Source organism: Bos indicus, chromosome 11 (assembly GCF_029378745.1).
Source record: "Bos indicus isolate NIAB-ARS_2022 breed Sahiwal x Tharparkar chromosome 11, NIAB-ARS_B.indTharparkar_mat_pri_1.0, whole genome shotgun sequence".
In the NCBI taxonomy this organism is placed as follows: domain Eukaryota; kingdom Metazoa; phylum Chordata; class Mammalia; order Artiodactyla; family Bovidae; genus Bos; species Bos indicus.
In genome coordinates, this window is record NC_091770.1 from 47,513,433 (window position 1) to 47,523,858 (window position 10,426).

General features: G+C 44.5%; 1 pseudogene; it reads right to left on the reverse strand.

The window, feature by feature from the left end:
- Nucleotides 1-6,670: 6,670 nt before the first annotated feature.
- On the reverse strand, nucleotides 6,671-9,964 carry LOC109565561 (thioredoxin-dependent peroxide reductase, mitochondrial pseudogene; annotated as a pseudogene).
- Nucleotides 9,965-10,426: the final 462 nt, after the last annotated feature.

Below are 10,426 nucleotides of genomic sequence, written 5' to 3' on the forward strand. Positions count from 1 at the left end.
AATACAATCTGCAGCTCCTTCCTTCTTTTTCTTTCCTAATGGTAAAGGGGATGGTAGGGAAGTAGAAAGATGAGCAAGATAGAGAGAGGAAAGGGAATGGGGACATGGTTAAGAGCAGAAACTCTCTGAAGCAGGTGTCAGCAAACGTTTTGCTGTAAAGGGCTGGATAGTAAATATTTCAGTCTCTGTAGAAACTGCTCACTTCTGACATTGCAGTATAAGAGCAGCCACAGGCAATATACAAATGTGCACAGCTGTGTTCCAATAAAACTTCATATGGTCACTGACATTTGAATTTCACATGATTTTCATGTGTCACAAAATCTTCTTTTGATTTTTTAAGTTTTGTTTTGTTTGTTTGTTTGTTTTTAGTCTAAAGCAGTTTTAGGTTCACAGCAAAATGGAGAAGGAAGTACAGAGAGTCCCATATATCCCACTACCCACATATGCACAGCCTCCTCTATCATCAAGATCCCCGCCAAATGTGGTCCATGTGTTACAGCTGACGCACCTACACTGACATCACCATCGTACAGAGTCCATAGCTGACATACAGTATGGTTTACTCTTGGAGTTGTTTATTCAATGGTTGATTTTTTTTTCAATAATTACAGTAACAATTTTTAGCTTATGTGTGTGCTAAGTCGCTTCAATTGTGTCTGACTGTAGCCCACCAGGCTCCTCTGTCCATGGGATTCTCCAGGAAAGAATACTACAGTGGGTTGCCATGCCCTCCTCCAGGGGATCTTCCAAACCCAGGGATCGAACCCACCTCCTTTATGCCTCCAGCCTTGGCAGGCGTGTTGTTTACCACTTGTATGACCTGGCGAGCCCTTCTTAGCTTATATACCAAACAAATAAAGTAGAGAGTGGGATTTGGTCCACAGGCTGAAGTTTGCTGATGCCTAATCTAAAATGTGAGTGGAAACTACCAAAAGAAGCAAGTCTCTAAGTTTCCCTTCCCTCCCGTCGTCTTCTCTCTACGCTCCTCCTTTCACCCCTACAAAGTTCAAATTTTATCCTGTAACATTCGTACTGTTCCTCTTAGTTTCTACCTTGGTAGTGGTTCAGTCACTAAGTTGTGTCTAACTCTTGCTACTCCATGGACTGTAGCCTGCCAGGTTCCCCTCTCTATGGGATTTTCCAGGCAAAAATCCTGGAGTGGGCTGCCATTTCCTTCTGTTCTCAAACAAATACTTACATTTGCATTCTAGAAATTGGTTCTTAACCACATGTTCACATTCCTGTAACTGAAGGATTAAGGAACATTCAGAGCTTTCTCTAGAGTAAGATTCTTAAGAAAAAAAGATAACAAAGGCAGTAGGACTTATGGGAGAGTAAATGACTTCTAAAAGTCAGCTCTGTTGGGACTTACCTAGTGGTCCAGTGGTTAAGACTGCACTTCCAGTAATCAAAGGGCTCAGGTTCAATCCCAGACAAAGGAACTAAGGTCCCACATGTCATGTGGCCAAAAAGTATAAATAAAGTAAAATAAAATTGGGTCTTAAAATTAAAAATAAAATAAAATGTTTCTTAAAAAATGAAGCTCCATAAAGTATGTGCCTTCCCACATTTTTCTCTATCACTGTATTACAAAGTAAAAATCATTTCTTGCTAACTGTAATGCTTAGATTTGATTTTTAAATTTTCTTACCTATGCAGAATGTTAAGTGATTTTCTCTAAAGCCTAAAAATGTTCAGCCATCCCTACTTTTGGATGAAACAAATGGTCAGTATTGCCACTCACAATCAGGGAAAAGCCTTCATAAGTATACTTATTGTGGGCTGATGTCCTTGTCCTTATATTTGCATAACATAAAGGTCATGGCCATCAGGGAAGAACACAGTGTCTGAAGTGAGACAGGCTTGGGTCCAAACCTAGTTCTGCCACTAATTGTAGGACTTACCATCTCCTTCTTCTTCTTTTTAAAAGATATTTATTTATTTTTATTTATCTGGCTGCACTGGGTCTTAGTTGTGGTGTGCAGGATTTTAATTCCCTGACCAGGGATGGAACCCAGGTCCCCTGCATTGGGTGTGCAAAGTCTTAGCCACTGAAGCAACAGAGATGTCCAGGACTTACCTTCTTGAAGCTTCAATCCCATCCCCTGAAAGCTAGAAATAATAAAAGTCAATTGTTCTGATGTTTAAATGAACTAACAAATATGAAATCCTAGTTCACATTAGTGTTCTTCATCCCTTCCATCTCTGGAGGCTATCCTAACGCCCTGCTGGTCTACCAAGCCCCCTTGTTTAACAATCAGCAACGACCTTCTATTTTTTACCTGAAGGCAGAGCAAGCAATAAAAAAGCATTCAAAGTGAATCTCCTGCATTGAAGGTTTTTTTTTTTTTTAAAGCTGTCTCAGAATATTCAACTTGGATTCAATTACTTACAGCAATAATTAATAGCACATTAGTCCATGAAGCCGGCTTTCTAGAAGTAATAAAGCCAAGCAGAACATGAGCTCACGGCTGCTCTTGGCTCTTAAGTCTCTGCTGAGAAGAGGAGTCTGCCAAGGAATGCTAGGGGGAATTATCAGGGGTGAGGGTTTGCCAAAGCAGAATTAGCCAGGCTCTGATGCGTGCGGTGGGCGCCGGGCAGATGGGGAGACGGCTGAGAGCGAGGCAGGAGTCAGGGAGTGGGTGGGGGCTACAGGGGAGGCTTGGAAGAACCGCAGCAAATATAGGCTGGGGTTGTGATGGGGAGGTGGGGGTGCTGAGCCCAGAACTGTGTACTTGAGTTACAGAGGGGCCTTGCTGTACAGCCCTGATTCAGTTGCTGAAGCTAGAAGAGACTCACCATCAGGTGGTTCTGCCCTCTAGCTGTGCAGATGACAAAGATGTGGCACAGCCGTGTCCAGACCTGTCCATGTTCTGTGAAGGAAGAGCCTCCTTGAATATGGCTCTTCCTAGGGGTCATTCATGGCTTCCCTGGTGGCTTAGACATAGTCCTCCTGCAAAGCAAGAGACTCTGGTTTGATCCCTGGATTGGGATGATACCCTGGAGAAGGGAAGGGCTACCCACTCCAGTATTCTTGCCTGGGGAATAGCCTGGACAGAGCAGCCTGCTGGGCTACAGTCCATGGGGTAGCATAGAGTCGGACAAGACTGAGCAACCATTCATACATCATAGGGGTCATTCAGAGAAGGTAAGTCCAGTGTCTTGGCCTGGCCAAAGTAGAAACAGATGTCCAGAAACTGCTCAGTTCATCTTGTAAATGCCCAGGCAACATTACCTGCTTGTCCGTCACCCTTGGGCAGAAAGGGCCCCCCCAACACACCCACACTCACTTGCTATTGCTTTCTTTTGGGTTGTGAGAGCTGAAGTCAACTGTTAGAGCTTTTAAAAAACAATTTGTTGCTATTGCAACAAATATTTACAGTATTTATTCTAATAGTAATACTAATAATAAGTGTGTTAGTCATTCAGTTGTGTCCGACTCTTCTTGACCTGATGGACGGTAGCCCACCAGGCTCCTCTGTCCATGGGATTCTCCAGGCAAGAATACTGGAGTGGATTGCCATTACCTTCTCCAGGGACTAATAATGAACCAGACACCAATTTGTGGAAATGATCCTTCCACAAAAAGGGTAAGAATTAAATGCCTGTGATTAGCCTGGGGGGATGGAGGGTTCACCTCCTGATTGCCTGCTGGAGAGTCTCCCAGTAAGAAGGACCCCTGCTCTGTTACCTGTGTCTTCAGAGCCACGGCCACCCAGCCAAAGCTTTGCCTACCCGTCTCCCACCCCTCCCCTGGCTAAACACCATCCCCCCACCCCACCTTTCTCCCTTCACCATGTATACCCCTCCACACGAGGAGGGAACCTGGCAATGGGAGAAGGTGGTTGCTTGGTTTTTCAGGGGAAAGAGGTGCCAATTACAGCCTTTATTAGGCTCATACCGCCGTCTCCCTGCCTCTCGACTGCTGCAGACCACACACACACTCAGTTTTCTTGCTCTGGGACTAGAGGCCTGTGTGGTCCTGCCGACTCACTTATAATAAATCTGTGAGCTTAATAAAAGGCATCACTTCTATCTTTTGATCTCTCTTGAGTTACTCATTAGCTCTGGGTAACACACTTCTTGACTGACAAGCCCTTCTCAGGGAAAATCCAAGCTTGGTGGTTCTTCAAACAAAAAGTGGCGTGGAGAGGTGGTGTGTGTGTATGTGTGTGTGCACGCACATGTGTTCTTATGTTGGTGGTGACATACTGTGTGATTTGTAGGAAGGGAGAAGGGGAGGGAATAGCTTGGGTATCCTAGGAGACATCTGGGACAAGGTCTCCATAAGAGATGAACATCACCCAGGGCCAGTGCTGCTGGCAGAAAGTTCTAGAACCCTCAGCCGTTGACCTCTGTAGGCCCCACCTGTTCCAGTCTTCCCTCCTGCTTTCCTTTAATCCTTCTGAGGATCCCATTTCTCCATGGACCCTCTCTATTGACTCCCTGTTAGCACCAAGTCTTAACTTTAATTTAATCTGAGTTTGTTTTCAATGCACTAAGGCCACTTTCTTGTCTGTAAATTCATTGAATGGATCAATACTCCTTTTTCTTTCCCATCTCCTGGCACACCTCAAAATCTGTCATACCAGCCACCATGTGTAGGCGCTAGCTATACTTCCTCTGGGCCAGGTTCTGGGCTGAGCTCTGAAAGTGGATTATCCCCATGTGTCTTCACCACTGTCTGAAGTAGAGACAGCTCAGACCTGCATTAACAGTTGAGGAAAGTCAGGTCCAAAGGATGTAAGTGAGTTGCCTGAGGTCACACAGCTCATAGGTGTGAATCTCACTCTGGAGCCATCTAAACCCACAGGCCCTGCCTCAGCCTCCCCTCCCCTCATGCTGGGCCTCCCTAGGATGCTCAGCTGAGCCTGCATTCTACACCCCCTCCAGCACCCAAGTCGGAAGTCAAGGTAAAGTTCCCAGGGTTCCAGTCTCCCTGGGACTCACGTCATGCTCACTCCCTCTGTGGGACTTCACCTCAGGCCACGGCTGCTCTGGGAAACCACAGCCATTCAGGGGACGGAGGGGTAGACGCCAGACTCAATATCGACTCACTCACTGTGTGTTGGCGTTCTCAGCTGAGAAAACAAAACTACGAGGCCCGCCATGTTTGGTCCTCTTTACCTCACAGACAGCCTTCTCTCCAGCCACCCCCACATAAAACCACAAGCTCAGGGGCCACAGGGCCTCAGAAGACAGAGAGGTGAACTGGCCTGGTGGAGGAGAGTGCAGGGGCCTCAGCCGAGGCAGGCTCAGGCTCCAGCCCTGCCCCTCAGCACCTATTGACCTTGGCCGTGTCTCTCAGCTTCTCTGCTCCATCTCTTCACACATAAAAGGGAAGTAATAATAATGACTACTTCTTTTTTAAAATCTTTTTAATAGTTAATTTATTGATTAATTTCTAGCTTCGATGGGTCTTCATTGCTGCACATGGACTGTCTCTAGTTGTGGCAAGCGGCGGCTGCTCTTCGTTGGGATACTGGGGCTTCTCACTGTGGTGGCTTTTCTTGTTTCAGAGCACAGGCTCTAGGCGCACAGGCTTCAGGAGCTTCAGCACAAGGGCCTAAGTTGCCGCATGGCACGTGGAATCTTCTGGACCAGGGATCAAACCCGTGTCCCCTGCAACGGCAGGTGGATTCTTAACCACTGAACCACCAGAAAAGTCCTCTTTTTTCTTTTTAGTAATTTTAAAAATTATTATATATTTTACATTGGGCAGTTCAGGAAAGGAAGTAATTGCAATGATTCAAGCACATAAATGATTCAAATTTTAAAAAATCCTTTGTGATTACATCTAATCAATAGTAGAAATGTATGTAGACACCAACTCAGCTAACAAAATAAGTAAAGTAACTCTATACACTGTAAATCTCAGTAATGAGAAACATGAATGATCAGTTAAGTTGCTTTGCCATTTTGTTTTTTTTTAAGAAACATGATTCACATTTGCTTCAATCACATACACATTCATTTCAAGTGTTAAATTAGACCACTGATGCCAACAATTTAAACCTATGTCTTAAAAGGAAATCTAGTTTAATACAAAGAAATTTAGGAAGAAAATGTCAAGACCCTGATCAGAAGTATTCCACACCAGTTGTACCACTCTAGTATACAAAGGTTCAAGTAAGGTTGAGAAAAAAGACTTGATTCTTTTTCCCAAGGAAAGCATGATCCAAGAAATAGGTGAGCTACACATTCTATGGAAACCAGCCAGAAATCTATACATTGCCAATAAGGCACTCCTTGCCTTAATAAATAACCACATTTTAAAAACCTATATACATGCACACTAAGTCACTTCAGTTGTGTCTGACTATTTGCAACCCTATGGACTGCAGCCCACCAGGCTCCTCGGTCCATGGGATTCTCCAGGCAAGAATACTGGAGTGGGTAGTCATACCCTTCTCCCAAGGATCTTCCTGACCCAAGGATGGAACCCAAATCTCTTATGTCTCCTGCACTGGCAGGTGGGTTCTTTACCACTAGCACCACCTGGGAAGCCCCCTCAAAAGAAACCTAGGTCATGTTATAAAAACAGAACATATAGAGTAATATTTGTGACTACAAGTGTGATTTGATTTTTGCCTTCTATAAACAATATTCTTTGAAATGCTTAAAGTTCTTTTCTGGTGTGACAAGCTACAGGTGTACATGGGATGGTCTACTGATTAACCTTCTTAAAGTATTTCTTGGAAGCAATCAGATGGAGTTGGATTATAGGAGAATCCAGTGTCCAGCTGGCTAGGCAAACTTCTCAATGGCATTGCACAAACTGGAATGCCTTCACCAAGCTAGGGTCTCTCCCACGCTTGGGCCCACTGGGAGATCATTGACACTCAAAGGCTTGATGACTCCACTGGGGTCAATTATGAAGAGACCTCTTAGTGCAAGAACAGGACCTTCTAACAGATAGCACACCCTAATCTCAGGAAGTTTATTTAGTCACATCTGACAAGAGCATGATGTTCATGTGGCCCAAACTACCATTTTTCCTCAGTGTATTTATCTGGGTCAGGTGGCTGAAGTGGGAATCTACCTGACACTGCAATGATTCTACATTATGAAATTCATTGGCTTTGTCACCAAAAGCAGTAATTTCCATAGGACACACAAAGGTGAAATCTGAAGGATAGAAGAGCACCAAATATTTCCCCTTAAAGTCATCAAGGCTTGGACTTCCCTGGTGGTCCAGTGATTTGGAATCTGCCTGCAAATGCAGGGGACATGGGTTCAATCCCTGCTCTGGAAAGATTCCACCTGCTGCTGGTCAACTAAGCTCATGCACCAAAATGAACAGTAGGCCCTGCTGCTACAAGTAGAGAAAGCTCATGAGCAGCAATGAAGACCCAGCACAGCCAAAAATTGATTAATTTATTTAAAAAAATATAAAATCATCAAGGCTTAGTTCTTTGAATGCTCCATTGATAACAGCTGTACCCTTACAGTAGCATGCATGCTGGGTGACAGCAAGAGCGTGGTATAAGGTCTGCAGAAGCAGAAATGTCCCAAGGAATGGCTGACACATGTCTGACAATCGAAACCCCAGAGCTACCTTTCCACATGGCCACCATCTTCAGTGTCAATAATGCCTATTTTATATTAAGTGAGATAATCCATGTAGAAAAGCCTGGCAAAAGGAAGTCTTTTTTTCAAGGTGAGCTATGATTAGTGTCATGGGTTGAATTGAGTCCCCTCAAAGTTATGCTGGAGTCCTAACTCCCACTACCCATGAATGTGACATTATTTGGAAATAGGGTCTTTGTAGATGTAATCAATCTAAGATGAGGGCATTTGGATGGACCCTAATTCAATATGGCAGATGTCCTTATGCGAAGGAGAAATTTGGACACGGATGTACACAGGGTGGAGAACCCCTTGTGAAGACACAAACCTAGAGGGAAGGTGGCCAGAAGCTGGAAGAGGCAAGAAGGACCTTTGTCTTGAGGTTGAAGAAGGAGCATGACCCTGCTAACATCTTGATTTCAAACTTCTAGCCTTTAGAACTATGAGAAGATAACTTTCTCTTATTTTAAGCCGTCCATTTTGCGACTTTTTTACAGCAGCCCTAAATGAAGCCCAGGCAGCTCAGTGGTAAAGAATCCACCTACCAATGCAGGAGACATGGGTTTGATTCCTGGATCAGGAAGATCTTTCAGAAAAGGAAATGGCAACCTACTCCAGTATTCTTGGAAAATCCCATGGACAGAGGAGTCTGGCAGGCTACAACCCACAGGGTCACAAAAAGAGTCAGACATGACTTACCGACTAAACAACAACAAAACTAATACAATTAGCATTAAAAAGATTTCTGGACTAGGATACCCAAGACTTCTTTCTTAGTTTTGACTTTGCTTCTAAATAGTTTTGTAAACTCGGGCAAATTATAAAGGCATCGATTGTTAGAGCTGAAAAAGACCTTAGGATCAGGGGAAGAAACCGAGGCCCACAAAGGGGAGGGACAGGCATATAACCCCAGAGAACCTCAGTGACTTCATCTGTCAACAAGAGATAATTATCCCCAGCCCACTTACTCTGCCCAGCTGTGGTTGACATGTCAATAAGATCACCTGGGTAGACCAGTTGCCACCACAATCTCAGCAACACACACACACACATACTACTGTCTGCCTTCAGAGGAGCACCCTTGTCAGTTTCCCAGGATTCTGGTTGATTCAGAGAAAGGAGCCAAGCCAATGATGAGCTATTTGAAGCAGATGGAATCCATAGGGTGTCTGGGCACCCATGTGACCATGAACCCACTGGTTAGGTAAGGAGGGAGGAGCTGGGTGAATGTGTCAGTGTGTCCTTTGAGAGGCAGTGCAGAGAGCATCTATTGACATCAGTGAAGGAGAGTTTGGGCTCTTAGGGAAGAAAGTGATGAATGGACACCTGGATTCTGCACCAGGTGTTGCTTCCTGAGTCACTATGCATCCTTGGGCAAGTCTCATACCCTCTCTGGGCCTTTCCATATCTGCCTATACAATATGAAGCTGGGACCTGCTCCCAGATCTCTGTGACTCCAGAATCTCTGATCTTAACCATCATCTTATGCTGCCAAAAGAGATGAAAGCAACTGGTCAGTCCAGGGAGTACAGAGTGTCAGTAGGGCATTATGGACATATGCATACATCTATGTTCTAAAGTCACAGAGCTGACAGCATCAGAAGGTGATCTGGCTCAACCTGCCAGGTGATAGCCCTCCTAAGTGGATGTTGTAATAGCTTCTGGATACTCCAGTGATGTTTTTCTTATTCCTCTTGAGCATACTCATTCTGCTGGCATGAAAAACAGTCTTCCTTATATGAGAAAGTGATGAATATAAAGATTATGCTCAGTTGCTCAGTCATGTCTGACTTTTTGCGACCCCATGGACTGTAGCCCACCATGATTCTCTGTCCATGGAATTTCCCAGGCAAGAATACTGGAGTGGGTTGTCATTTTCTCCTCCAGGGGATCTTCCCAACCCAAGGATCAAACCCATTCCTCTTATGTCTCCTGTATTAGTAGGTGGATTCTTTATCACTACTGCTACCTGGGAAGCCCAAATATAAAGATTAAGAGTTTACAAAACCAATTCAAAGTCAAGCTGGGTTCTGCCATACTTTTTAGCCTGTATGAATTTGGGCAAATCACTTTGCCTTTGCTAAGACTGATGTGGAAACTTTGCAGAGTCACCGTGATGGTGAAGCAATGGAAGACTGTGACAGCTCTTGGCAACCCTGGAACACAGCAAGTGCTCAAGAAATGTAGGCTTTCCCTCCCTTGTGTTCATCTGGAATCAAACAGATTTACCTACTCTTTGTACTTCTGAAATTTCTTCAACTGTCTGAAAACGACTCTCAAGTGGTTCCCAGCCCTTAGCGTTTTCACCTTTCTCTCCATCATCATCTTCATCATTGCCATCAACACCATTATCTTTTATTATCATCATCACCAACAGCTTCCTCACCATCATCTTTAGTCATCAACTCTTTTTTTTTTTTTTTTTTTCTATTGTACCATTCAGCTTGTAGGGTCTTAGCTCCCCAAAGTGAAAGTGAAAGTCACACAGTCAGGTCTGACTCTTTGTGATTCCATCTACTATACAGTCCATGGAACTCTCCAGTCCAGAATATTGGAGTTGGTAGCCTTTCCCTTCTCCAGGGGATCTTCCCAACAGGGATCGAACCCAGATCTCTCGCATTACAGGCAGATTCTTTACCAGCTGAGCCACAGGGAAGCCCAAGAATACTGGAGTGGGTAGCCTATCCCTTCTCCAGCAGATCTTCCCAACCCAGGAATTAAACCAGCGTCTCCTGCATTGCAGATGGATTGTTTACCAACTGAGCTATGAGGGAAGTCTTGCTCCCCAAACAGCAACTGAACCTGAGCTCTCAGCAGTGAAAGCTGGGAGTTCTAACCACTGGACTACCAGGGA